This window comes from Canis aureus, chromosome 14, assembly GCF_053574225.1.
Source record: "Canis aureus isolate CA01 chromosome 14, VMU_Caureus_v.1.0, whole genome shotgun sequence".
In the NCBI taxonomy this organism is placed as follows: Eukaryota; Metazoa; Chordata; class Mammalia; order Carnivora; family Canidae; genus Canis; species Canis aureus.
In genome coordinates, this window is record NC_135624.1 from 50,834,004 (window position 1) to 50,858,286 (window position 24,283).

General features: G+C 38.9%; 1 non-coding gene and 1 pseudogene across 1 annotated transcript; one reads left to right on the forward strand and one right to left on the reverse strand.

Annotated features, from left to right (window-relative positions):
* Positions 1-553: 553 nt before the first annotated feature.
* On the forward strand, positions 554-13,257 carry LOC144283024 (mitochondrial-processing peptidase subunit beta-like; annotated as a pseudogene).
* Positions 13,258-17,759: 4,502 nt separating this feature from the next.
* LOC144283876 (U6 spliceosomal RNA) lies at positions 17,760-17,866 on the reverse strand. The gene has a single exon (XR_013352382.1). It is a non-coding gene; the product is annotated as a U6 spliceosomal RNA (small nuclear RNA).
* Between the last annotated feature and the right edge of the window lie 6,417 nt (positions 17,867-24,283).

The window sequence follows — 24,283 nt, forward strand, 5'->3', positions numbered from 1 at the left end:
CTTTTAGAAAGACATAAATTTAGGATTGCACAGAAAAGGCTGAGAGACTAGGAAACTGGGGAATGATCATTGTAAAACTTTTGAAAGTTGAAGACAGAGGTAGCTAAAAGATTTTTGCATGTGATGGGAGGGAGAAGGGAAGGAGAGAGAGAGATGGAGAGTGAGAGAGGAGATGAAAGGGAGAGAAAGAGAGAAGAAGGAGGGAGATTGAGATTATTGCAATCTCTCATTCTGTGAATGGTGGATTATGGATGCTTTTCCTAGTCAGGATTTGGGTAATGTAAAACGTTTTCAGTTAGGAGTTGAGAGACATAACTGAGATGCAGGAAGAAAAACTGGTTTGTTTGTTTTTTGTTTTGTTTTGTTTTTTGTTTTTTGTTTTTTTTCTGAACACAGGAGCTGAAAGAAAATCCACCTTTTTTTTTTTTTTTTTTTTTTTTTTTTTTTTTTTTTTAAGAGGAAAGCTGTCAAGGAGGTCCTGGGGAGTAGGGGCCAGGGCCAAAGTGGGGGACTCAACACAGCAGGAAGCTCAGATGGTGAGTGTCCACGCCTGATGACGAAGGTATGCTTAGTGAGGATGGTCACACCCCAGATCTACACCTGTTGGTTTGTTCCCTGAGAGCCCCACATGACAGCAAAGCTTTTCCAACATAGCAGAGTTGCAGTAGAAACATTTAGGGAAGTAAAGTTGGAGGAAGAGAAAAAAGAAGAAATGAATACCAAAGAGATGAAGTGAGAAAAGGACTTGGCTCTCACAGTGGGTCTTCAGAGCAAAGGAATCCTCCACCTTGCTGCTGGGCAAGTCACAGGGAAATCTTCCATAGACAAAAGAGATCCCTCCCCAGACACCAGAGAGGTGAGGTGGGGTGTCAGTAGCAGTCAGGCAAATAGTTCTTCAAATATCCCTTCCTCTTCTCACTTCTAAGCACCATGCAAGGTGTAACTTCACAGAAGAAGTGTTTTCCAAATGCTCCTTCTCTGTCTCTTCCTCACATTCCCCACCCCCATCTTATAGCCCAATAAACACACAGAGGTACTTGCATGGATGCGCACACAGGTCAGCTCCTTTGGCTGACTCCTTATTTACGACTTTACTTCTGAGCGTTGATGTCCCTGTCCCCGGGCTGGGACTTCTAGAACCCTATGTTGAAATCTGTGTGGCACTCACAGCTCTGCAATGGCATTGCCTATGTGCTAGCTTGTCTCATACACTGAACTGTGGTGAGCAACTTAGGGACAGAGAAGCTGTCTTGTGGCCATTGTTCCTAAGCACAGCACCCAGCACACAAATGTGGTGAGGCTCTTCCTACAGTTAGTTTTCAGCATGCCTCCTTCACCACCACACCTAATAGAGCTCCTTTAGTTTAGGACCCAGCTTCTGGCACACAGACAAAATGATCTCAAGAATCCCAGAGTGAGAAGTAAAGAGGCACGGCAGGCAGTAGAGACCTGTACACAATGGGAATGATTGACTGGGGCTGTGGCAACAGACAGGACCAGGGCTGCAAAACAATGGCATGATTTCAACCTCTCTCACCTTCTGAAGGTCCTCCCCCTTTTCTTTAATATTTCTTGCAATATTGTAAAGTGTTTGCCAAAGATTGGGCAGAGGTGAGTGTAGGAAACCAGTCTACCAGTTTTCAATTTGACTTGTCATTCTTGCTCTCCATACAATCTTTTTTTTTTTAATATTTATTTATTTATTTATTTATTTATTTATTTATGATAGTCACAGGGAGAGAGAGAGAGAATGGCAGAGACACAGGCAGAGGGAGAAGCAGGCTCCATGCACGGGGAGCCCAATGTGGGACTCGATCCCGGGTCTCCAGGATCGCGCCCTGGGCCAAAGGCAGGCGCCAAACCGCTGAGCCACCCAGGGATCCCTCTCCATACAATCTTAAACCAAAATCTGTAGTCTCTCTCTTCTTGGCTATCAGTTGGCAACCCATTCTTGGTAGAACTGAAGACATGATGCCTTTGTTAGTTAGGAAATCAGAAGGATACTACTTACTTTATTTATTGATCCAGTGATAAGTAAATACTGGCATGACTCTAAGCCATGCCCTGTGCTAGATGTTTTACATGCATCTCACTTAGTCCTCATAAGAAACCTTTGAGATGAACATTATTGTCCAATTTTGCACATGAAGAAGCTCATGAAGAGCTTCATGAAGAAGTCATTTGCCCAAGGTCATACATTTCAAAAGTGCTATAGTCGGAATTTGAGACAAGTCTTTCTGTCCTGTCCAAACTGTACTGCTAAGAATCACAGACATAAAGGACTCATTAGAGATCATTCAGCAAAAGCTGAATTAGGAAAGGCCCCAATCTCAAATTGTATGTTCAACTCTGATGGTAAATGACTTATCTAAAAGACCAAGGATTGGGTTGAACTACTGATAAGTAGGTAGCCTTTAAGAGACTTAGGTTGTAGTGGTAGCAATCACAGACCTCAAAAGCATGTTGGAAGTTGACCCCAATTAACACCACCGGGCATACTCAGTTTAGCTGTAATATCATGTAACTTCTACAACATCCTTAAAGCTCCAGGTTCTGTTTTCCAGGATCATTGATGACAGTTTTGTTTTCAGAACAAACAGCTAGAGTGGTATAAGGATTCCCAGTGGATATTGAGTCTCTGGCAGTGTCTATGACCCACATTTTAAGCCCTGGGAATAAACACAGTCCACTTGCCAAAAGGTCTGTCCATCATGTTGGTTTAGACAAAGATAAACTCAATTAGGTATAACCAAGAAAGTGAAGAAAATTGCTGAGTGAGGAAAATACCACGCCATTAAAAAGGCATCAAGACAAATCTACTTTTCTAGGGGTTTAAGAGTGCCGGGGTAACTGGATTAACTCTGACATCTGTGCTCAGATTTGAACCTTTGGTGGAAGAAAAGCTTATAGCTTAATTTTGCAAGACCCAGCATGGAACCTACAGAGATGGGGTATGAGAAAATTGGATTAGAGCTTCTGATATCAGGGCTTGAACAATCAAGAGGAAAATGCAATTATAAGCAGTTGCACCAGACAAGTCTTTCCTCTGTGTGATGTTTCAATTCCAGAAAAGATCACAGGCTGGATAACCAAATCACCACTGATCTGTTCCATCCAACAAGTGGCTGAACCTGAACTGAAACAGCTTCTGCGCTGGTAACAGTAAGGAATAAATCCTTTTTAAAGGCAATAGTTTTAAGCTCTTATTTCCTCTTCTTTTAGAGAAAAAGCAGCCAGCTCCCAAAAGAGTGCTCCATCTTTACATGCTATTGATATTCTTATCTCTGTGCTCTATCTCATCTCCCATTCCAGTCAGCAACCACCTTCCCTTTTCCCACCCCAAAGCTATACATGAGTTGTCTCAGTGGTGATGCCTTTTCCAATGTTCTCATAACTCCTATCATTTAATTCACTTCAATATATTAAAATTGTTTATATGTCTTCCCATATGAGAATGTAAACTCTTTGTCTTATCCATTTTTTTCATCAGTATCTAGCACAGTGCCACACACATAGCAAGTTCTCAAAAAAGGTTTATTGAATGAAATCGTGGATGGATAGATGGTTGGATGGATAGATGGATGGATAAATAATTGACTGACAGGATTCTCTGAAGGCCTGCTGTAGGAAGACATGCCTGGATGATCTTTCAGAATATTTCAGCTCCTTTTGTGTCCTTCTAATGAGTTATTGAACATCACTGAGGTTGAGATCTTATTTATAAAATGAAAGCAATGGTACCCATTTCATTAGGTTGTTGTGAAGCTCAAAATAAGTAATTCATGCTGGGTGCTGATCCACGAACGAGACACTGTTCCTCATCACTTTCTCTATATTTAGTCTATCTTCTACGGGCAGAAGGTGTCCCGGGTAGCAAAGGGACAGTAGTAGCCATGCTATAATGAGGTAAAATGATAATGTGGCCCCCAAAACTCAGGAGTTTGAGTCTAATGTGTTCAGAGGATAGTTTTATTGGGGTAGGAGGAGAACTATATTAATTCCTCAATTCAGCTTACTTTACAATAGAAATCTTATAAATTAGAATATTTAGAAATAATGCCAAAATTTCTACCTCCCACAACTTAAAGAACAAATACTATGAAGAACCTCCATGGCTTATGACACCTAAAAATGCTAGATAAAAGATCTTAAAATGCTTAAATGAGCTTTCAGGAAAATAATGGAAATCAGCAGAGTCTAAAAATGTGAGAAAACAGAAATTTTCAGAGGTAACCACCCTGCCACAATGGGACTCTGGGGATATTTACTTACTCCTAGTGGCCTAGAGTCTTCACTTTAATGGAAATCAAGGAGGGATAATGAATTATGCAATGCCTAGGACCTGAACAGGGTGAAGACAGAAGAAAAAATACCTAAATAGGCCAGGACCTAGAAGTTGACATTCTTAATGCAAGGGCAAACCAAAAGAAGAAAATCTATCCCACAAAGGAAAATAGTAAAGAAACTTTTAAATCTCAATCTTGACTCTGAGTAGAGTCTAAAACTACCATTCACAAGGGGTTCTCATGAGAATTTAAAGCCAGAATCTAGAATTCACATTACATATGTGATCCCAAAATACCTACCTTAGAATTTAATTTAAAATGACTCAAGATTACTAATGTTTTCCTGGTAAATATGCATACCTTAAACTAAGGCCTCAAATATTTCCTCAGGTAAATATAAACTCACTGAAATATAAAAATATAAAACACAAGAGGAAACAAATCATTTGAATGAGAATAAGTAGAAATCACAAACAATAGGATTATAGTCACAAACATGGCTGATATTGCAATTATTAATTAAATATAAAATAGGTAAATTTGATATACTTATTTATATCTTTTTATTTTTTTTATTTTTTTTTAATTTTTATTTATTTATGATAGTCACAGAGAGAGAGAGAGAGGCAGAGACACAGGCAGAGGGAGAAGCAGGCTCCATGCACCAGGAGCCCGACATGGGATTCGATCCCGGGTCTCCAGGATCGTGCCCCGGGCCAAAGGAAGGCGCCAAACCGCTGCACCACCCAGGGATCCCTTTACTTTATTTCTTTAAAGACTTTATTCATTTATTTGAGAGAAAAATACAGAGAAAGCACAAGCAGGGCAGAGGGAGAGGGAGAAGCAGACTCTCCACCAAGCAGGGAGCCTGACACGGGCATGATCCCAGGACCCCAGGATCATAACCTGAGCCAAAGGCAGATAGTTAACCAACTGAGCCACCCAGGTGCCCCATATGCTCATTTTTTAAAAGAATAGTTGAAGTATAACAAAGTATAAAAACTATGTAATAAGATCAAGTAGATTTGATAAAAAGAACCAAATAGAACTTCCAGGTTAAAAAAAAACCCACAAAATAAATGAAACTAAAAACTCAGTAGATGGATAAAGGATTAGATACAATAGAAGAGAGAATTAATGAAGTGGAAGAAAAAGTTACTCAATGTGCAGGAAAGAGAAAAAAAAATTGAAAAAAAAAAGGAAATTAAGACAAGGAGAGGAGATGGTAGCAGTGGACATTTGAGCCATGCTGTTGCTCATGGCTCTAGGGTTTCTCTGAGAGGCTCCTGATCAGAGGTGCCAATGAAATACATAAGCCACTATACAAGTTGTTCTGGATGTTCCCACAGCTGAATTACATGTTTGAAAATAGACTCAGTGGCCTCTGAAGACTCTGGGTTCTCAAATTCCACAGTTGGGCTCTGATTGATTGATCTTGGAAGCTTAAGAGAAAATAAGAAGAGTGTTGATCACTTTATTCTCTCGAACAAATGGATTTCAAGGGCACCAAAAAGAGATCCAAATTAAATATGGAACTTAAAAATAAAAGCATGGGTTCTCATTTCAATGCCTATGCCTCCAGAGAGTAGATCACATATTTGCCAAAGAACTCTTTAAAGATTTGCCAATAGCTTTAGAAATTCTTGTTGATATAACAAAATACAGAGAATCCCTGGGTGGCTCAGTGGTTTAGCACCTGCCTTTGGCCCATGGCATGATCCTGGAATCCCAGGATCGAGTCTCACATCAGGCTCCCTGCATGGAGCCTGCTTCTCCCTCTGCCTGTGTCTCTGCCTCTCTCTCTCTCTCTCTCTTTCTCTCTCTCCCTCTCTCTCTCTCTCTCTCTGTGTTTCTCATGAATAAATAAATAAAATCTTTTTAAAAAAACAACAAAATACAGTACATTGGGAGAAACAGAGATTGAACATAAATATGGAGGAAGTCAAAGCCAAAAAGTTGTTTTTTATTATCTATATGCCATAACTTAACAGAATAGTGCATTTGGATGGAAGATTTGAGGACCAATGGGAAATATCAAACCTAAAGATCATTAGGACTTAATGAACTATGTAATCACATATTATAAATGGCCAGGAATAGTCCCTACTGTAACTGGAGGAGTTTCCTATGATGAATAGCTTGAGTTAGCAAAGTTTTGTTTTTGTTACATTTCGTCCACATACAAAAATACCAACTCTGTATCCTTGCAAATTCACAGGAAGTAAGAATTGAATGAGGAATTATAAAATGGCTTTGGCACACCTTGAAAGAGCTGATGAAACTTTTCGTTGAGCACATCCAGATACAATCTCTTTCATGATTATAAACACACTGATTGGCAACTAGGATTGCCAGTTAAGAGAAGGAAAAAATTTATCTAGTAAGCCAGCCACACTCATTTGTCGTGGCAATCACTGCTCTAGCTTCCAGTCTTTCCATACTTCCTACACAGATATAGGATTGTGGAGAATCTACATGAGTTGTGAATCAACCATTGTTGTAGACATGTTACATATTGTTCAAAAAGAATAGATGTGATTGTGGATACATATCACTGAAAGTAAAGTTGCACAAGTCATAATTCCTCTAAAAACAAACATGTTGCTGCAATTCTATGATTCAAGTCCAAATTATAAAGATATTTATAGGTAAATGTTATGCTATAATAGAAAAATTCCCATTGCCCGAGCTTACAGCTGGACTCAACACAAGGGTAAAGCAAAGGAAGAAATCTGGGTTCAATGCTGCAAATGCTGAGGGAGTTCAAGAAGTGTGCACCCAATATATTTAGGATAAGGGCCCAGCTACTGTGCCATTGATTTCACTGAGCAAGATTTTAAATAGATTTGCAGTAATTTATGCTGGTTTTGTGATTAGAATCCTCCTAATCAAAACATTTGGAATATACTTACTTATAAACTAACAGAGATCTGCAAGTTTTAAGCTATTAAACCTTAAAGAAAAAAACAAAAATTAACATGTATATTTGATAAAGAAGACATGGAGACTACAATTAAGATATCTAACATATCAAATCAGAGTACAAGAAAGAAATAGAGAACAATGTAGAAGAAGGCAATATTCAAAGAGACGTAGACAAATAATTATTATGAATTTACAAAAGACAGAAATCCTCAGTTTTAGGAAACCCAATGAATCCCAAGCAGAATAAATAAAAAGAAATACAAGAGATACATTGTAATGATATTGCAGGACACCAAAAGAGGGAAAGAAGGAAGGAAGGAAGGAAGGAAGGGAGGGAGGGAGGGAGGGAGGAAGGAAGGAAGGAAGGAAGGAAGGAAGGAAGGAAGGAGAAGAGAGAGAAAAGAAAAGAAGAGAAGAAAACAAAACAAAGAAAAGACAAGGAAAAAGAAAAGAAAGGAAAAAAATCTTAAAAGCAGCTAGGAAAATAAAGACAGATTACTGGCAAAGGAGCAAGTTAGATTGACATTTGATTTACAAATAGGCACAATGAGAAATCTGAAAATAGTGGAATTTTTTTTTAAGCAGAAGGGAAATAACCATCAAGAATGATATTACCAAAGGGCACCTGGGTGGCTCAGTTGGTTAAGCATCTGCTTTTGGCAGAGGTCATGAGCTCAGGGTCCTGGGATCCAGCCCTGCATCAGGCTCCCTGCTCTGTCTGCTTCTCCCTCTTCCTATACCCTGCCCCCTCACTTGTGTGCTGTCACATATACATTCTCTCTTTCAGATGAATACATAAAATCTTTTTTTTTAAAAAGAATGATACCATCAAAACTGTTTATCAAGAACAATAACAAAATTAAGGTAATATTCAGAAAATAAAAATTGAGACACCCTTTCCAAAAGAATTTCTAGATGTACTCAAGAAAGAAGAATGAGCCCCCAGGGAAGTCTGAGATGGAGGAAGAAATCATGAGCCAAGAAAATGTTAAATAAGTGGGTGAATCTAAAACAACATTGTAAGTTGAGAGATTAATGACTATAAGAATTATAAAGTATTGGATAATTATAGCAAATATTCATAAGTTGGGAAAAGTAACAAAAATTAAGGCATTTTAAGTTGTTATATCATTTGAGAAAAGAATGAATGAATGAACTTTAGACTTGCTAAATTAAAATGCATTCTATAATTTCTAGGGAATCATTTAAAAGTAAAAATAGGGATACAATTTCCAATTAGTTGAGGGGGAAATTAAAAGAGAAAAAAAAGAAAATTAATCCAAAATAAAGTAATAAAAAAGAGAAAAGGATATATAAAAAGATAAATAGAAAACATAATATAAATGGCAAAATGAATTCAAATACATCAGTAATCACAATAAATGTAAGTGCATAAAGTCCTTAGTTAAAAGTCAAAGACTGTCAGACTGGATAAAAAAATAAATCCGCCTACGTTATTTACAAGAGACTCAAAGTTAGGGACACAAAAAGTTTCAAAGTAAAAGGATGAAACAATATTATCATGCAAATATTAAATAAAAGTTAAGTTGACATCAGATAAAATCAAATTTAAGGCACAAAACATTATTAAAGACACAGAATTACTACATAATTTTTAAAAAATTAAACTTGTTAGCAAGATGTAGAAACTATAAAATTAACACGCAGTAGTATTATCAGTATAGTGAGAAATTTTAATATATATTTCTTAGTAAGTGAGAGACCAGATAAACAAAAAGAGAACCAGTAAAAATGTGAACTTGAGCAATATAATTGACAGGGTTGATCCAATGGACATGTACAGAACAATACACCTAGATTTTGGTAAATTGACATTATTTTCAAACATACATAGAATACATATGAAATTTGGTTATGTGTAAGACCATAAAATAAATCTCAACAAATTTCAAAGAATTAAAATTTATACAAAACAAGTTATCTGATTAATATGCAATTATGTCAGAAACTAATATATAATTATATCCAATATATAATTATGTAAGAATTATATAATTATGTCAAGAAATAAAAATATAATCAAATCTCTTTTGTTTTTGAAATTTTAAAAACATGCTTCTAAATGACTTTCATCAAAGAAAACATTGTAAGGAAAAATTTTAAATACATAATGAAAAGATAATGAAACATGTGTGATGTAGCCACAACAACACTGAAAGAGGAATTTGGAAATGTTTTTTCTTTCTTTTTTTTTTTTTAAGATTTATTTATTTATTTATTTATTTATTTATTTATTTATTTATTCATGATAGACACAGAGAGAGAGAGACAGAGACAGAGACAGAGACACAGGCAGAAGGAGAAGCAGACTCCATGCCAGGAGCCCGACGCGGGACTCGATCCCGGGACTCCAGGATCGTGCCCCAAGCCAAAGACAGGCGCTAAACCGCTGAGCCACCCAGGGATTCCCTTAAACGTTTTTTCTAAAAAAGAAAGATTGAAAAGTTAGCAAGCTAAGTATGTAACTTAGTAATGCAGTAATAAAAAAATAAAGTATATAAAGTAGAAAACAGGAAGTAGTAAATATATAAGCTTAGGTTAGTATAATAAAAATACAGAATATTATCAAAGCAAAAGTTGGCTCTTTCAAAACACTAATCAACAAACCTCTGACTAAACTGAGAAGAGAAAAAAAGAAAAGGAATGAATTAACAATCTTTGAAATAATTAAGTGAACATTATTACTGATGCAGAAGAGATTGACAGGATAACAGTATTAATAACAAATAAATTTTAAAACATAAAAAACATGGACAAATTTAAAGGAAAAAACAAGGGACACCTGAGTGGCTCAGCAGTTGGACACCTACCTTACCATACCTTGGAGTCCCGGGATTGAGTCCCGCATCGGGCTTCCTGCATGGAGCCTGCTTCTCTCTCTGCCTCTCTGTGTGTGTGTCTCTCATGAATAAATAAAATCTTTAAAAATAATAATAATAAAGGAAAAAACAAAAGCAACTTAAATAATCCTACATTAAAGAAAAAAATAATTTTAAATATCTCCACAAAGTGAAAATCAGTCCTCAGTTTACTTGAGCATTCTACAAAGATTCAAAGAATAGATAATGTCCATCTTGTACAAACTCAGAGAACAAAAGAAGAAAGAAGGAAAGAAAGAAAAAAGAAGAGAAAGGAAAAGAAAAAAAAGAAAAGAAAAACTCACATCATCTCATGAGACTATAATAACTTGATGCCAGAATCAGAAAAAGTGTAAGACAGGAAATAGGAACGCCTGGGTGGCTTAGTGGTTGAGCATCTACCTTTGGCTCAGGTCATGATCCCAGGGTCCTGGGATCAAGTACCACATCAGGCTCCCCATGGGGATCCTGCTTCTCCCTCTGCCTGTGTCTCTGCCTCTCTCTGTGAATAAATAAATAAATGGTCTTTTAAAAAAAGACAGGAAATAAATCTCAGAAATTAAAAGATAGCAGAAATAAAAAATTAATAAAACTGAAAAAATTGAAAAAAATATTTCAAAGACATAAAGGTATAAAATATGAAGGAGAAGATAAGAAAAGATTAGAAAACCAAAGAGGATCAAAAGGATAAGAAATATTAGAGAATCAAAAAAGTAGGTCTAGGGATGCTTGGGTGGCTTAGCGGTTAAGCATCTGCCTTCAGCTCAGGGCGTGATCCTGGGTCAGGGGGTCAAGTCCCACATGGGGCTCCCTGCAGGGAGCCTACTTCTTTCTCTGCCTATGTTGCTGCCTCTCTCTGTGGGTCTCTCATGTATAAGTAAATAAAATTTTAAAAAAGAAAAAAGTAGGTCTAATATTCTACACATAGAAGTTCCAAACAAACAAACAGAGAAAATAGAGGGAAAGAAATTATGAAATAAATAAAGTTTCCTAGAACTGAAGAAAGAAGTTCCCATATTGAAAAAACTCACTGAGTATCCATTTTGATAAATTAAAATTGGACCACATCACATTATCTCCAAATACCAAAACACCGAGTTATGCTTACTGCTGTATCCCCAGTGACTAGAACAAGTGCCTGTGCTATTTGTATGTCAATAAACAAGGCATCAGGAATTATAGCGACTAATGACATAGGACTTCTCAACATAGATCCAACTTCTGTGATTTTTTTTGTAGTGAGATACTTTAAAGAAACAAACAAAAACAAATAAAATGTGGCTCCTTTATCTCTGGATGGAGAAAGGTATGTTCTAACAACTTCTTTACCATGTCTATAAAGATGACCCTCTGTTTCTTCCAAATTAGTATGTATTCTAGTGTCGGTTGTATACTCTTTTCTATTCTATGAACATTGGGAAATAGAGAAGAAGGGCAGAGATTAACCAATCCATTCAGTTAAAGCTTATTCACTGTTTCTGGTTCCAGAACAAAATGGAGTAGATACACTTCCCCGTATTACTCCCACTAAACAGAGTTTAAAACATTAAATAATACATATAAAAGAAATATAAGAAGACTTGAACTTTAGAGGAAAGGCAGAGTAAGGACCTCATGACCCAAAGAATGGCACAGTGGGGGAATGCTCTGGGTTTTATTTTTCCTTTATCCCAGCCTGGATGCTTGAGAAGCTGGACAACCAAGAAGTGCCAATGGGCACAGACAAAAAATGTCCTCCCAAAGTCTCTTCTCTCTAAAAGGACCAGGAAAGGAACAATCTAGCAAGATAGTAAACTTTTAGACAATAGCTACTATAGTCTAAGGAAACCCTTTGGGAAAAAAATGTGGCCCCACTGCCGATATCAAAAGCCCAGTGGGAGCAGTATCAAGGGGTTCCTCCTCCTACTCCCCTCACCCCTGCCAACTTGTCCCAGTGGAGGCCTGGTAAAGAGTCTGATTTCCTACCTCCACACAACAGTAATGAAATTCCATGCCTCTCAGTGTCCACAGAGGCTAAGAGGAAAACCTGGTCTTCTCCCCAACAGATAGCCATGAAACAGTGCCCACTTTCCTCTACCAGCACTGTATTAGAGGCAGCCTACTAAAACAGAAGATTTAAATATGATTGAGTCTGATAACATAATATTCAAAATAATCCAAGATACAATCTTAAAAACCCTACTTAATATACTAAAAACCTAGGGTGGTTGGGAGGGGAGGGGGACAGGGAAATCTCAACTCGAATGAGAAAATACAATCAGCAGATGCCGACACAGAAATTTCATAAATGCTGACATTACCTGACAAGGATTTTAAAGCAGCTACCACAAAAATTCTTCAATAAGGAATAACAAACATACTTGACACAAATGAAAAACAGAAAAAAAAATCTCAGTAAAGAAATAAGAAACATAAAGAAGAATCAGATGGAAATTTTAGAACTGCAAAAATAAATCATCTAAATTTAAAAACTCATTGGACGGGCTCAACGACAGAATAGAGAGGACAGAGGAAAGAATTAGTGCTTAGAGATAGACCAATTACAACCTGGAGAACAGAAAGAAAATAGAATAAAAAACATAAAATAAAGTAAAAACATACTTAAGCCCTAACATATCAATAATTACACTAAATGTAAGTGGTCTGAATGTGCCAATTAAAAGACAGAGGCTGACAGAGTAGATTTAAAAAAAACATGAGCTAACTCTATGCTCAGGGGCACCTGGCTGAGTGACAAAAGCCAATCTCAAAAGGCGATATACCAAATGATTCCATTTATATAACATTCTAAAAATGACAAAATTATAAAAATAAAAAGTAAATTAACTGCTGCCAGGGGTTAGGGATGGTGTGGGAGGAAGCACTAGGTATGACTACAAAGGAAATCTTTGTGGGTTTTTCTGTTTTTTTGTTTTGTTTTGTTTTGTTTTTATTGAAGTTCAATTGCCAACATATAGTATAACACCCAGTGCTCATCCCATCAAGTGCCCTCTTCAGTGCCGGTCACCCAGTTACCGCAACCTCTCACCCACCTCCCTTTCTGCAACCCTTTGTTCATTTCCCAGAGTTCATTTCCCTTTGGTTTGTCTCCAAAAGTAAATCTTTGCAATGATGATGTCCTGCATCTTGACTTTGATGGTGGGTACGTGAACAGACACATGCGATAAAATGGCGTAGAACAATACACACACATTGCACTGATGTCAGTTTCCTATTTTTTTTTTAAATTTTTTTATTTATTTATGATAGTCAAAGAGAGAGAGAGAGAGAGAGGCAGAGACACAGGCAGAGGGAGAAGCAGGCTCCATGCACCGGGAGCCCGACGTGGGATTCGATCCCGGGTCTCCAGGATCGCGCCCTGGGCCAAAGGCAGGCGCTAAACCGCTCGCGCCACCCAGGGATCCCAAGTTTCCTATTTTTGACATTGTTCCATAGTTATGGGAGGTATAATCATTGGGGAAACTGAGTAAATGGTACATGGGACCTCTCTGTACTATTTTTGCAACTTCTTTTGAATTTATAATTTTTTCAAAATAAAAAGCTTAATTTGCCGAGTTTCAACATCAAGGACGAACAAAACAGGGCTTTAGAAAATCCTGCCATCTGGTTGACTTTATAATCCTTTTAAGAGAGTGGGGAAAATGCAAATATATTAAAAATACAAACAGCAACAGAAAAAGAGTTGTAGCTTATGAGTAATTCTGAGGCTACATAGTCCCACAGCACCAAGACCCAAGTATTGAGTCTTTAGACTAACAATTAAAATTGATAACTGTTGAAAAAAATAGCTTTAGTTTAATGTCAAATTTACACAATCAAGGTAAAAAGTAGAGTATCCCCAATAGTGGAACAAAGGCCTTACCCCAGAGCAGCCCTCAGTTTTCTGCATGGAAAATTATCTAAAATAGATCTCACCACATACAACATTCATGTGCTAAGTGGCATATCTTTCTCATACTGCTCACCACTTGTCCACTCAGGCCACTTGCCAACCTGAGTAACAGGGTATAAGCCTGGGCACAGGCCTGGTCACAAGGCCAGCTGCCTACGTTCTGGGAGGAGCTCCAGGGGCACACATATTATGCAGACCCTCCCTGACAGAGAGCAATCCATCACTTCTCAGATGACCCTTTACCCATATTCCAGTGAGATTGATGTTAGCAAGATCTAATTTTTTCTTGGCACTGAGCCATTAGAAATTTTTGTTCTTTATTCACTCATCTTTTTGTACAAATGAAAAGCAATTTCTTATGTACTATTCTGTGCCTACAGTGGAATATGTGCGATACACATGAGCCCGCTTGGCCAAAGAAGATCCCAACATTAACAATATAATTGAAATTAACTTTGTCCTCCTCTCCAATTTCCATCCCCCTGCCTTCTCCTCAAACATTCAGCCACTTTCCTGATTTTTGTGTTTATCATACCCTGGCTTTTTAAAAATAGTTGACCACAATGTATTTTTTCCCCAAACAAAATTTGCTCAGTTCTGCTTACTTTCAAAAATAAGGATAGTGCTTTCATTAATGGTCTTACACATGTCTCCTAATGCACACGTGCAAGAGTTTCTCTAGGGTGCACACCCAAGAGTAGAATTGCCAGGCCACAGAAATATAATCTTTACCTGTGCTAGACATGCCAAGTTATTTTCCAAAGAAACTGTGCTGTTTTACAGTCCCAATAGTAGTATATAAGATTCCATTTTTCCACATCCTTGCCAACATTTATTTTTTTTCTTTTATTTTTCTTGCCAGCATTTAGTATTATCAGACTTTGTAATTTTTGGTCCATCTAGGGGATATAAAATAGTATCTCATTATGATTTTAATTTTCATTTCCCTGATTATTTTTTTAAATATTTATTTATTTACTTACTTGAGGGAGAGGGAGACAGCATGAGAAAAGGAGAAGCACAGAGAGAGGGAGAAAGAATTTCAAGCAGACTCTGTGTTGAGCATGTAGCCCTATGCGGGGCTGGATTCCAGGATCCTGAGATCATCACCGGAGCCAAAACCAAGAGTTGGATATTTAACTGCACCACCCAGGTTCCTCAAAGTTGAGTTAGTATCTTGATTTATTTTTGTGAATTACATTATGCTTATTTCTGTGAATTTTTCCCCATGTTTTCTGGTCATTTTTTTGACAGGTTGCAGGCATCTTTTATATATTCTGGATCCAACTGCTTTGTCAGGTGTGATATCAACATCTTCTCACTTTGTGGCTGATCTTTTACTCTCTTTATGTTATTTTCAGTAAGCCAAAGCTATTAATTTCAATGAAGTTACATTTATGTGTCTTTTCCTTTTTGGTTTGTGCTCTTCGTGATTTTCATTTCTATAGAGAAGGAGGAGTTCATTGTGAAAGGGAAAACTTGGAGGAATCTTTTAGAAGAAAATACAGCAGAATGACCCTTACAGTCTTTGGGTAGAGAAGGATTTCTTAAACAAGACCCAAAAAGTGCTCATCATAAACCATTGCTATGTAAACAATTTTTTAAGGATTGTTAGAATAAATCAGGAGGATAAGCTGAGCCTTAGCCACCGTCGTTTTTATTATTTTCCCAGGAGAAACACAGCACTCTGCACTGCTGTTGAAGGGGTGGTCACAGAGCAAAGGCTGTTGGTATGGCCCCAGCAATGACCCCTGTCCCTCCCCTCTCGCCTTCAGGCCACCACCTTCCCAGAGGGGAGGCACAGGGACCCACAGCGATTTCTTCACCTTTAGTTCTTTTTTGTTACTAGAGCTGATGGGGGTCTGTTTCCGCTAATCTTAACTGTGGCAAAATGCTCCAGGATGTCTATTCTTCTGGTTACATATGGAATTTCCTGGACTTCAGTTGATTGCTTGGGATGGGGGCTGATTAGACGCAAGCTATTTCCAGGCATCCTTGCCTTTTCTTTCCTGAAAAACCATTGTGTTAGCAACATATTTTTAGGTGGGGCTATGTTATTCGCATACATTTTCTTTTCTTTTTCACCAATTTCAAACTAAGTTTTCTTCCAGAAAAAACATGCTAGCATCAAGGGACTACTTTCAACAGTTCTATTCTTTGTGATGCTACTTATATAGTCCTTATAGTACTGTACTTTGACATACTTATGATTTTAAGGCCCATTTTTCCATGTGCAATTTCAGGAGGCTTCCCTCAATCCTCCTCATCACCCCCTGCTCCTTTCCCATCTATCTATTTATGGGTCATTATCCCCTTCTCCATCAATATCTCAGCATAGCTGAATGCTCCAGGGAGACTGGACTGGTGTGTGGCTCTGCCATGATGAATGGATTTCTTTTCACTCTTCGGTAATGAGCTGGCTTCCACTAACGGCAGCTAATTTCTTTGGAGCTACTTGGAGTAAGTAGATTAGGTTACCAGTATTACTGTTTATCTCATTCTAGAATCAATGATCCAATTCACATGATCATCATCTATAAATCCAGGGGAAACTACTTTACAGAAACCCTAACAATTGATTAGTAGACATTTTCTGAAATGAATCATTTACAAGACAATGTCTTGGTTCCCAGCCCATTTCTGAGGCAATTAGGACCTAGTGAGTTGCTTATCTGAATCTTATCCCGTGTTTCTCAGTGTTTGGGCCACCAGCATTTTTCATGTTTCTGTCCTACGCTTCTTTCTGAGACCTTCTCAGATAGATGCCCAGTCTGTGATAGAGATCCTGAGTTTCTGTCTATCTGTTGATTTCGATGGGACTGAAATGTCATGGCTGTTTTGATCCTTGAAAGCAAGATCATAGCCAGGATCTGCCTCCTCTTGCTTTACCTTCCCAGGTCTAGCTGACCATATCAGAGGAAAAGGCTAAAGAGATGTGTAGGTAGAAGACACACAGAATGCCCTGCCTCTCATCCCAAGACCTGTATGGTAACACGGCATGCCAACAGAGAATGGCTGCTCTTTGGCATTAGGGTCTGCTTGAGGCTAAAATCCTTGTTTTTCCAATCAGATAAGCATAAGATATTTATTTATGATTTTGTATATGCTAGGCACTAAATTATACACTATGCCTTAAAACCTGAGTGGGGGACACCTGGTTGGCTTAGCCAGTTAAGTGTCTGCCTTGGGCTCAGGTCATGATCTCAGGGTCCTGGGATTGAGCCTGTGTTGGGTTCCCTGCTCAGCAGAGAATCTGCTTCTCCTCTGCCTTTGTCCCTCCCTACCATTTATGCTCTTTCTCTCACTCAAATAAATAAATATTTTTTTAAAAATCTGAATGGGACAAGAAGTCAGATCATTGCTGCCATACACTGAGCACTTTCTGTGAACAAGGTGATTTGTGCTAAGAGTTTTACCTACACCATCTTATTTAATGAAACAACCATCATTTGTCCTAAGTGTTACCACCTATAGGAGAAAACCAAAGCAGAGAAAGATTGGGTACATTTTCTAGGTCATTTAACTAACAAGTTAAGAAATTAAATTCAAACATACACTTAGCTAACTCAGAGAGTGCTTTTAACCACTACACCATACTACCTTCCCCTTAAAAATATAAATTATAGGCCAGAATTGCATGATAATAAGTAAGAGGAGGTCACAGAAAGGTTCTTGGTAGGCTAGTCACAGGCTATAGAATAGAAGAGAGGGGTCCATAAAGAACATCTAATCCCAGATTTCTCAGACTTTTTAATGTGATAAAAATTATACAACATAAAAATTATGAAACACTTCATGAAGTTGCATGGCATCCTTGCAAAGGGGCCATACTAATCTTCTCAGTGTCATTTCAGCTTTATTATATGTGATGCTAAGGGGAGCACTCTCAAACTTTTGAACTTCCAACCACAACATGAAATGTGTTTTATTTTTTTTTTTTTTTTGAAATGTGTTTTACATCATGACCCAGTAAACACATGCATGAATAACTGAAATGAAATTTTACTACACAATATTTGCCTTACTCCATGCACTGCACTCCATTTTTCTACTATGTTTTGCATCTTTCTTTTAAAATAATCCTGGAAAAAAAACAAAATAAAATAAAATAATTCTGGTTATGGTCTAGTAAATAGACTTTATTACCTAGAAATCCTGGTCTAGAAACATCAACAAATGTGGTTATTGAGACCTAGAGATGCCTTGGGTAGCTAGCACAATGTCTTGCAAATAGTAATTCTAAGTGTTTTTGTTTTCTTTCCTCCTGTGACTCAGCACACCCACACAGCACCTTAGTGGCAGAGCTGGGATGGAACCCAGATTTCCTGATTCCCAACCCAGAGTTTTTCTGTCAAAGAAAGATTGCCAAAGAGGGACTCTCCCATGGTAGAGTTTCTTCACAGGTGTGAGTAGAAGTAGGAGAAAACAAACAGTGAAGCTATGGAAGATTCACACTGCCCCGCCCCCCAGGGGGCCTTGCCCAAGGTCACTGGGTCTAGAACGATCTAATTTCAAAGCCAATGTTCTTTTTCTGTTTGTCAACATTGGTTGCTCAGTGAAATCACCTGGGAGCTCTTTAGCAATGCTCATGTCTAGGCTATACTCAGATGAATTTCATCTGATTAGTTAAGGATGGGGTATGGTGTACAAGTTCCTCAGGTGATTTTAATACACAGCGACCACCTCAACAAGAAGATATCCCTTAAAACTCTTCCTGCTTACCCTTCAAGCTCTAGCCAAAATGCCCCCCTCCCTGCCTGATAGCATCCTGACTCAAATTCACAGTCAAAAGTAACTGTCTTTCCATTATTGTGTTCATCCAGCACTCCTAGAGCCTTTTATCCTGTGTTTATCCTGCTAGATAAGGCACTGAGTGCAGAGCTTATGCCTTACTTATGTTTGTAACCAAGTGTGCAATAAATATTTACAGAATGCCCTTTGCTCAGATGGCTCTTCTCCCCCAAACCACCCTGACCTCTGAAATCTACTGTGATTCAGCTATAACTCCTAATGATGGCGATGGAAATTCTCCCCAGGGTCAGTTCTACAAGGACAAGAGAGACGCTCGCTGTTGGAGCTGCAGAATCCTGACCAGAGAAGACAAAAGTCACGAAAGACAGTGAGACTGCAACATCTCTTCCTGGTGTCTGGGCTTTCTCTCCCAGTCTTTCCCCTCCAGTGTCTCCTCCAGGCTTTCAGATTTCTGACAAGGTAGTGTTCTCCAGTGTGCAGAACCCCGGACAGGAAGTGAGGAAGACAGACTTCCTGTCCTGGTCACAACCCTTAGTGTGCTGTGCTGTAGAACTCCCTTTTCCATTTCATTAGCTGAGGATGACAACATTCCTAACTAAATTATGGCCCTCTGCTTCTTCCCCCTGGGGGATTATACAAGAACTCATATATGAAAACAAGGTTCGTTCAGGTCCTTGAGCTTTTCTGAGGACAGCTTTGTATAAATATAAGATACCTTTTGTTATTGTTTATAGCCCAAGGGAGTTGCGGAAAGAAGTTGAGAGCCAGCGATGCTCTTTTTCATAGGCAGAAAATAGCTGCTGGAAAAACAACCTGGTGTGTAGAGCACAATGTTCTTATCAAGCAGACAGAATTATCTTTCCCAGGCTGCCATGAACACGAAACACCTGGTGCACACGTTTCCTGCCCCTTCACATATTTTGAAAGAAGGGGACCTTTACCCTGACCTGTCAAGCAGTGATCTTCACGAACTTCTGTCCACAGACTCTGCGACAGTTATCTTGGCTCGCTGCTGTGGACTTCAATGGTAAACATAGCTGCTTGTCACTTATGGGGCATCTTCTTCTCCAGATATCTCTCGGACCTTATCAGATCCACACATATGCATTTCTTTTTCCTTAAAATGCAGCCACTGGATAGGTGAAGAGTCAGGGGCTTCCTACTACATCCTCCCAGTACTGTGTTGGGTGCTGCTGAGAAAAATGAGACCTTAAAGACTTGATCCTGACCCGGTGATTGTTTAAAATTTGGGAGGGGAAAGAAAACAAAATCAACCCACTGAAAACATTTAGCGAACAATACAAATCTATTCATAATAAGATTTGCTTTCTACCTTAAAGACTCAAAGGTGTTTAAAGAAGATAGAAATCAGTGTGGGAAGAAAGCTCTATGGAGGACAAGGACACAATACACACAGAAGGTGCTCAATAATGTCGGTTAAGTAAATGAAGGGGACTTGAAATGGGTCTTAAAGTACAAAAAGCATCTGAAATGGCAGAGGAAGGAGCAAACGGCCATGGCTGGAAAAGCCATGAAGCACAGTAGTTTTAAGTATTGACCATGGAGTAAGGTGGATTGACCTGGTTGTGTTTCCAAGCAAGTTAAGTAACATCCCTAAGCTTTCCTCTCTTCTTCCATGATAAGTGAGTACTAACAATACAACCAGCATAGATTTTGGGGAGAATTGAATGAGCTAAGGTAGGCAAAGCTCTCACCACAATGTCCAGCGCATAGTGACTGTTCAAACAAAATTTATTGTTGCTGCTGTTGTTACTATTAGGGAAAATTCAAACAAAGGCAGGAATTACTTAGTCTGTAATAAAATAATCAAAATATTTGACATTAAGTGTGATTCATGTGAATTCGAGCACACAGAACATGCCCACATCAACACTGTGAAGGTAGGAAAATGTATATTAGCTCCTCAAGCACCCTCCCCACCCCTACTGCCTGTATACCCCCAGCATGCCACAGCAAGTTCACAATCCCTCTTCTTTGCCCTCCCTGATCCCCACTGATTCCCTGTCTCGCCTCACCCAGGGCTGGATGAGTGCCTGGTGAATCACAAAGAAGGCCTCTGCAATTGTGGTCTTTCAGACAACAATGACAGAGCAAGGAGTTTGGGGATAGAGATCCTATCGGACGTTTCTTGATTCTATCAAGTCATATATAGCCAATCTCCTCTAACATAAGGAGCACTCAGCAGGAGAATTTCGAGTTCCTTTACTGATCATACTCTCAGGAGTGAGAACTGAAGGAATTCATTTTCTTCCTGGCAGACGTGGCTTGGGCCACAGGCACCACAGCTAAGCTGTGATATCACAAGCTATTAGGCTGTTGTGCAGTTTGGGCACTGCACACAAAAGATGGAAGATGTGTAGGCATCTGCTTGTCCAACTGTGAGCTCCTACTCTCTCCCTGTGCAACTCACCCTATGGATGACAATTGTCTTTCTTGTGGTCACATTCCTAGGCTCAGAAGGTGTTCTTGGCAAATTACCTACAGGATAAAACCCAAAACTCCTTGGCCTGACAGATGAAGGCCTTCACATCCATACCTGCCTTCTTTTTGGCCTTCTTCTCATCTCCTGCCATGATAAACTTCTCCCCAGTTCTCCCACACACCACACCTTTGAGGACACTGTTCTTCAGTCTGAACATCTCTCCTACCCTTCACCTGGTAAACTCCTGCTCACTCCACCAGAACAACTCCAGTATCACTTTCAAAGCAAAAACTATCATGTCTTCTCCAGCCTTTGGAATCTACAATCCTTTGTTCCAGGTTGTTTAGATCCCAAAAGTTTGGCACATAATAGATGCTTAAGAAATATCTCTTGAATGAGTGAATGAATGAATGAATGAATGAATGAGTTCTGACTTCAATAACAGCATTTATTATGATGTATGATAATTGTCCTACTTACTTGTCGGTTTCCACATCAGAATGTGAGCTTCTCAAAAGGGTGAAGTGAAGGGAAATTGTGTGTTTTGTATCTGTGTTCTCAGATCTTCACCCAGTGACTCATAAGGTAGGCTTTTCAAGTAAAAGTTTGACAAACTAATGAATTTCTAATCTATATTTTTGTAAAAGTTATTTTTTTCTCATTATGCATTCCTTAACTCATGATTAGGCTGTCCTCTCTTAGTGCCGTGTTGAGGGAAGGGACAGGAAAGAGTACGGAAGTCTTTTGTACCTTACCTCTCTGGCATATAGCTGAAAATATGAAAAGCTAGGAGCAAAGAAACCTGTCTAAGTTAGAGTTGCTGGAATCAGAGGCTGAGAGGGGGTCTTGGGCAAATGCTCAGAGGAAGAACTTGTAAGGGAGTAAGGGAAGCAAGACAGGACATGTGAGAAGCAAAGTGAGGACATGGGTTCAGCTGCTGTCCAGCCTCAGCTCAATCCCATGGTAGGTTCTGGGACAAGGGGTTTGCCTCACAGAATTGTCCCATCTGGAGGCAAAGGGGCTGGGCTTTTATACTGCTTCATCTGTAGTCATCTGCAAGACACACACAGAGGTCAGGGGACAACCTCCCAGGCAGTTCTGGGTGGAGCAGCTCCCATGGGCCAAGAGCAAGTCTTCAGAGAAGGGTGCAGCTAAAAACCATTGGTCACCAACACTCACAACAGCTGAGTGACAAAAGAACTGGAATCAGCAGCACAGCAAAAGCCCTTACCGCATCCCTAAAAATAAAGACGGTAGAAAGTGTTTACTCTTATAAGGATTATCCAAGACTTTATTTAAAACCTATCTACTTCTACTAGATCAACAAGTCTCTTTGGACTGGAGCCTCACTCCTTAACAAATTAGAAACAGCAAGAGAAAAAAGAGAGTGCAGAAACTCTTAAAGGTATATACGCCAATTGAGAAGCAAAACACAAACAGGAACTCCAAAAGGCATAGCTGTCTGGAACCTTGGAGTATAAAGCCCTAGAGGGTTATAAATTAAAATCTAAAAATACTGAGATTTACAATGATGCCTAAGTAGACAAGAAAAGGTTAAATAAGTATGTTTGGCATTCTATGTTTAAGAACACATGGTGACGTGCAACACAATTTTAGACAATTTCATTTGAAATGTGGAAGCTTTAGGTATGTGAACTATTATAGACATTTTACTTTTGCAGAATCTTTCCTTTCCTGCTAGCCCTAGATGTCACTGAGTTACACCGTGGAGAACATCTGACCCCCAAGAGCCTAGTGAAGCTTCTTAGTAGCATAACCTTAGCCTTTTTAAATGCTCTGAATATTCTGATTCTACCCAGCACAAGTGATGAAATAATCAGAATTGACAGGAAGCTCCAATCACCATCTATACACACAGTCAGATGGAGAGAGCTCTAGCCTGGCATCTGACACGGAGTTCAAATTCCTCCACTGCCATTAACATCTGTGTGACCCTATACAAGTCATTTATCTTCTCAGTGTCTTCAGCTGTAAAGGAAAATTATATTATTATTAATATTTATTATATGACATACTCTACTAAATATATTATGTGTGATATATTATTTGTTCTATTTATATTAACAATATTATTATGCTTCATCAGCCTGCTACAAGGAGCAAATGAGATAATGCTTGTGTGGTTGCTTTGTAAAGGGCAAAGAATAATTAAAATGGAAGTGGAATATTTGGGAAAGTAACGATCATTTCATCCCTTTCTTTCTTCCAATGAACCCCAGTTTTTCTAAACCTATAAAACTGGTGAGATAGACATGGATGCCATTTCCCAGATTTATGGTGTCCCAGTTCACTGCCGTCTGGCCTCCTCTGCTGCCCTCTCAGTAGCTGACCTGTACCCCCATTTCTTGTTCCCATTTCAGAATGACTGTCTTTGGAGAATGGGGTTTCTCAGGAAGGACATTGCACAATCAGAAAACGCTGATCTGCCAAGGCCGTAACATTTTTTTTCCTGGAGCCCTTTCAGGAATGTGTCACAGGAGGTGGGGGAGATGGGCCATGGAACAGAGAGTACTAGGCACCAGCAACCAGGTAATAAAATGTTTGAGCATTCCTTTTCAAAATCTAATGAAGGCATCAATCTTCATTAAGTCTGAGTCTGGGGTCCACAGCAGTGAGATTTACTGAGTTGCATCCAAAAGCAGGAGAACAATGACCAAAATGCAGGCCATAGAGGGAGAGGCAGTGAATTCTAGAACTTGATGATGTCTATTTTCAACAAGTGTTGAATTTGCCAATAGCTATTATCCCTAAATAGGAGCCTCAAGCTCAGTGGTGTGCCAGAGCCAGCTTGCACCAACTTAAGAGAGCCAATAACTCATGGCTCTTCCCAACTCCATGCTTAGTGATGTCGTGATGTCATGTTGGTAGCCTGCAATCAGCCATTGTGTCAGTATTTACCATGGAGATCAGCAGGTGCCACAGTAGGGTTTTTTCCTTCCAGAAAGCCAGCTTACCAGCGCATCACTGCTTAAGCTTACATCCAAATGTCAACAAGATGTGTGGAGCCCTGAAATAGCTTTCAGAAGAGCAGTGTTGTTCTTGAATTTCTATGTGAACCACTGAAAAAAATAGTTTATGTGTGTAT